This window comes from Miscanthus floridulus, chromosome 2 (assembly GCF_019320115.1).
Source record: "Miscanthus floridulus cultivar M001 chromosome 2, ASM1932011v1, whole genome shotgun sequence".
Taxonomy (NCBI): domain Eukaryota; kingdom Viridiplantae; phylum Streptophyta; class Magnoliopsida; order Poales; family Poaceae; genus Miscanthus; species Miscanthus floridulus.
In genome coordinates, this window is record NC_089581.1 from 36382493 (window position 1) to 36387929 (window position 5437).

Consider the following 5437-nt stretch of genomic DNA (forward strand, 5'->3'; position numbering starts at 1 on the left):
GACATGTACAACTAAAAAGAATAAAGTGTGGATATTTTTTGGTACGATATTTATTTTGGTTTGTCCGTCTGCCCACGCCTGCGATCCCACAACATCTCCCGCATGCTGCGTCCTTTGGTGCGATTCTTTTTTATTGAATATTGCCTGTCATCACTACCGGAAACCCGCCCTTCGCCGAGTGCCGGAGGCTTTGCCGAGTGTATTTTATCGGGCACTCGGCAAAGACGGTCTTTGCCGAGTGCCAAATAAAATACACTCGGCAAAAAAAAAAACACTCGACAAATTTCGTCTTTGCCGAGTGTCTTTTTTCTAGCACTCGGCAAAGATGTATTTTGCCGAGTGTTTTTTTCGGCACACGGCAAAATTCGTCTTTGCCGAGTGCCTTTTTTCTGGCACTCGGCAAGGATGGTGTTTGCCGAGTGTTTTTGTTTTGGCACTCGGCAAAGAGGCATTTTGCCGTGTGCATTTTTTTGCCCTCGGCAAATTAGTTTTTTGAATCAATTTTTGAGGCCCTAAATGAATTCAAATGAAAAACTTTTCAACTACAAAGTTGTATAACTTCTCAAGATCTACAAAGTTTATTTTGGTCATTTCTTCATTTGACAAAACGACAATAACGATGTTCATAAAATCTACATCTCTAATATTAGTTTCATGAAAGTAGAAGAGAGATATATAAGATTTGTGAACAATGTTAGTACCACTATGTCGGATGAACAAATGAACAAAATAAACATTGTAGATCTTAAGAAGTTATGAAATTTTATAGTTGGCAACATTTTGATTTGAAAATCATATTGTCATGCAAAAACGACGTTTGAATTTGAAAATTTTAAAATTTGAATTTTTCAAAAGACCTCGGATGGAAAAACTTCCTAAATGAAAATTGTAGATCTCTAAAAGTTATGAAACTATGTAGTTGATAATTTTTTGATTTGAAATCATCTTATTATGCAAAACTACGTTTGAATCTCTCAAATTTAAATTTCGAATTTTTCAAACAACCTCGGATGGAAAAACTTCCTAAATAAAAATTATAGATCTCGAAAAGTTATGAAACTTTGTAGTTGACCACTTTTTGATTTGAATTCATTTAGGGCCTCAAACAAGCAATTTACTCTCAGTTTGCCGAGTGCCTTTTTTCTGGCACTCGGCAAATATCGAGTTTGCCCAGTGCCTTTGTTTTGGCACTCGGCAAAGAGGCATTTTGCCGTGTGCATTTTTTTGGCCCTCGGCAAATCAGTTTTTCGAATCAATTTTTGAGGCCCTAAATAAATTCAAATGAAAAACTTTTCAACTACAAAGTTGTATAACTTCTCAAGATCTACAAAGTTTATTTTGGTCATTTCTTCATTTGACAAAGCGACAATAACGTTGTTCATAAAATCTACATCTCTCATATTAGTTTCATGAAAGTAGAAGAGAGATATATAAGATTTGTGAACAATGTTACTACTACTATGTCGGATGAACAAATGACCAAAATAAACTTTGTAGATCTTGAGAAGTTATGAAATTTTGTAGTTGGTAACATTTTGATTTGAAATCATTTTGTCATGCAAAAACGACGTTTGAATTTGAAAATTTTAAAATTTGAATTTTTCAAAAGACCTCGGATGGAAAAACTTCCTAAATAAAAATTGTAGATCTCCAAAAGTTATGAAACTATGTAGTTGATAACTTTTTGATTTGAAATCGTCTTATCATACAAAACTACGTTTGAATCTCTTAAATTTGAAATTCGAATTTTTCAAACGACCACGGATGGAAAAACTTCATAAATGAAAATTGTAGATCTCGAAAAGTTATGAAACTTTATAGTTGACCACTTTTTGATTTGAATTCGTTTAGGGCCTCAAACAAGCAATTTACTCTCGGTTTAGTATAATATATGAGGATAAATAACGAATCTAGACACAAGTGACAGTGTAGTGCAGTGGTAGAGCTGCAGAGATGCTAGGGAGAGGTCGTGAGTTTGAATTCCGCTGGCCGCGTTAGCTTCGGATTTTGCGCAAAAAATTCAGCGACTTCGATGGAGGCGGGCGCGCGCTGGTCAGTGGTGGTCCTCCCCCGAAAAAAAATTTTCGGGTTTTTTTTGCTATTATTTTTGCGGTTTTTTCGCATTTTTATTTTGCCGAGTGTAAATCTTTACCGAGTGTTTTTTCGGCACTCGGCGAAGTCTTTGCTAAGCCTGGGAGTTCGGGTTACCCGATTTTTTCGGGTTGGGTAATTCGGGTAATTCAAAATTCGGGTAATAAAAATTGCTACCCGATATTACCTCCGAAAAAACACTACCCGCAAATTCGGGTACCCGATAATTCGGGTTCGGGTTCGGGTATTACCCGATATACCCAAATTTACAGAAAACAACAAACTACACTAAATTTCAGTAGCGATCTATATATAATTTCAGCAGCAATTTGTATAGAATTTCAATAGCAATTTATAGAGAATAATATATTACAGTCACTCATTCAAATAGAGAGAATTATATTCTAATAAAGTGATAAGTTAAATGGTTCAGCTAACAACACATGATGAATACAAAGACAAAACAAATCTTTGGGTAGTTCGGGTAGTTTGGGTACCGGGGGATATTACCCGAATTACCCAAACTAATTTCGGGTAATCAAAATCGCTATCCAAATTTGAGATCGGGTACCTCGGGTTCGGGTAATTCGGGTCCGGGTTCGGGTAATTCGGGTACGGGTAATGGGTATCGGGTATTTTGCCCAGGCTTAGTCTTTGCCGAGTGCCCGACAAAAAACACTCGGCAATCCTGATTCCCGTAGTGCATGTGATAGAGGAATCACGATAAAATAGGTAGTAGAAAATTATTGTGCTATCCATATATACATTGCATGTTTATATGCACCAGCATATATGGCAACAAGCAACAGGAAAGAGAATTAACAGAAGGAAAGAGAATTCCCATGGTCTGAGTGTTGCGGTGACAGGTATTCGATTTCCCTTTCGTCCATCGTTCCATTGTCGCTTGAATCCTCATGGTCTGAATGTTCATCTGGATTATGATGCCCAACGTTTTTTGCTGCTTCAGAGAAGAAATGGTAGTCAGATAATGGTGAGTGGGAGAGCACCAAACTATGAACACACAAGAACGGCTAACTGCTCTTGTGTGCTTACTGGTTATGCAACAATAACGCACAAGTACTTGCTAGGAAAACTATTAACCAGCTGAATCTAGTTTCTAGCATCAAGTGACACTGATAGTGATCGATACAAAATTGCCAAAAGAAAATCTGTAAAAGGTCGATGCAGCATATGTCATACAAGTATCACTTTTTCGATAGGAAAAAATGAAATCCTCCATGTATGAAAAGATTGATTGTAAAGAATGAAGTTAAATGCACCCATTAACTCTGCTGCAACAAGGTGAAAGAGTAATTTCATTTGAATACCAAAATATGCAATAATGGAACATCCTATTTATGCTTTATGGAATAATCAGAGCCTCCTAACATGAGTTCAAGCATTGGCACAATCAAGTTAATTTGTATTGACAGAAATGTGACCTCTAACTGCGTTCACAGAAAAAAAAAGGATACCACTACTAGTCAACAGAGAATCACCACAGAAACATTAAATGGTTGATAAAGCACTCATGAGAACAAGATCGCCGCTAATATGAAGTGCATGCTCTATTGCTACCTTTGTCGAATGTGTAACTTCAACTAGTTCAGCTAATGCGCTATGTACAAGTTGATGAAATACATTTTCAGTCAATAAGGATCAGAAACAGAGAAATGGAAATAACTTAGTTAGCAATTGAGTCTGATTTTAGTAAGGAAAACAACAACTGAATTCTGCATCATCATGCAAACTCAAACAAATTTATAAGTAAGGCATCCTGTCCTGGGAGACATGTTTCTAAAACTAATTCACAAACCATGTCACCACGAAACGCAATTACATGAGATCTGTACTTGTCTTGGCCACAACCTCCTATAAAACAGGGGAACTCAAAGGACACATGCATGTTGATCATTAATACATGCATAAAAAGTGATCAGGCAATTCGATCTGTTGACATTTGGATGGAGCATGTAACTGCAGAACACAAGCAAGTAGCAGATAAACATCTACTCCAGCAGCAGGTAATCACTTGCATGCATGATATCTGAAATTCTGAATTGCGGCAACACAGCTGGATGAAATGAAACAAGCAAGCACAGTAGAATGAAACGTGGTAGTTGTCTTACCTCCATCCGCGTCCAGGTTCCAAGTGATGAGGCAGCGACTTGTGACCGGCTCGTCGGGCGGCCCTGGCCTGTTCAGCGGCTCATATTCCTCACAGTCCACCACCGTGTGCTCGGGCACATTGACGCCGAAGAGTCGCTGGTTCAGGGAGAAGTAGACCACATTGGAGTTCACCGGGGAGACGCCCACGAGCTTGGGAGGGTTCGGCGGCAGCCCGGTCAGGGCGTAGCTTTCGTGGTCCCAGATGTCCTCGAAGCTTTCCCTATAGTTCGTTTGCCATCGCGATGGATTGTCCTCCACGTCTCGATACCACATGTTCACCGTCGCCGCTTCGTGGGGGCTGAGGATGATCTCCACGTACCGCACCAAGTTCTCGCTTACAGCGATGCAGCGCCTGCAGTGGAGGTCCGGCACATCTCCGTCGCGTAGTTTACTGCCACGCGGGGGGGCACATCTCCGTCGAGGTCGCAGCTAATGATCCCCCACGAGAGGTCGTACCACAAGACCGTGCTGTTGATGGTGACTGTGCTGTGGGGTACCCACCACCGGAGGTGATCATCGTCATCCAAGGGGTTAGTCAGTTTGGATCTCTGCCAGACGCCGAGGACCGAACTGAAGTGGATGAAGGTGGGTAGACAATTCCTAATCTCCAGCTCGGCGATCTTGTAGTGACCGGCCTGTTTCGTTGTTGCAGACGAGGCCGACGCGGTACGCGCACCGCGCACGCCGCGATCTGGCCATCGGCCCTGCGGAAGTGGCGCAGCACGACGAGGTGGCTGTCGTCGGGGTCCTCGCTGAAGTTCGTGCAGTAGAAGGGCTCGATGGAGAAGTGGGCAAGCAGGCAGAAGCGCCCGGCGGCGATGATGTAGGGGTACATGTCGGGTCTGTCGGGGTCGGGGTGGGAACTGAGCCCAGCGATGAGGGAGGAGACCCGCAGCGGTGGAGCGACCGAGATGATGAAGTCCTGTTCGGCGCCCGCGCCGCGCGCCGCGTGCGCCAACTCCGACGCCACTGCGTCCGTGTTCACGTTCACGACGCTCTCCTCCAGCTGCGCCTGCGGGTCCTCCTCGGCTTCCCCTGCCGCGGCGTGCTGCGCCTGCGGGTCCTCCTCGGCGCCCCCGACCGCGGCATGTCCCTCCTGCGCCTCCGCCGCCGCGTCCACGGCCACGACGTGCTCCTCGGCTTCCCCAACCGCGGCGTGCTGCGCCTCCACGTCCAT

General features: G+C 43.0%; 1 pseudogene; it reads right to left on the bottom strand.

Annotated features, from left to right (window-relative positions):
- Positions 1 to 2909: 2909 nt before the first annotated feature.
- On the bottom strand, positions 2910 to 5437 carry LOC136536334 (uncharacterized; annotated as a pseudogene).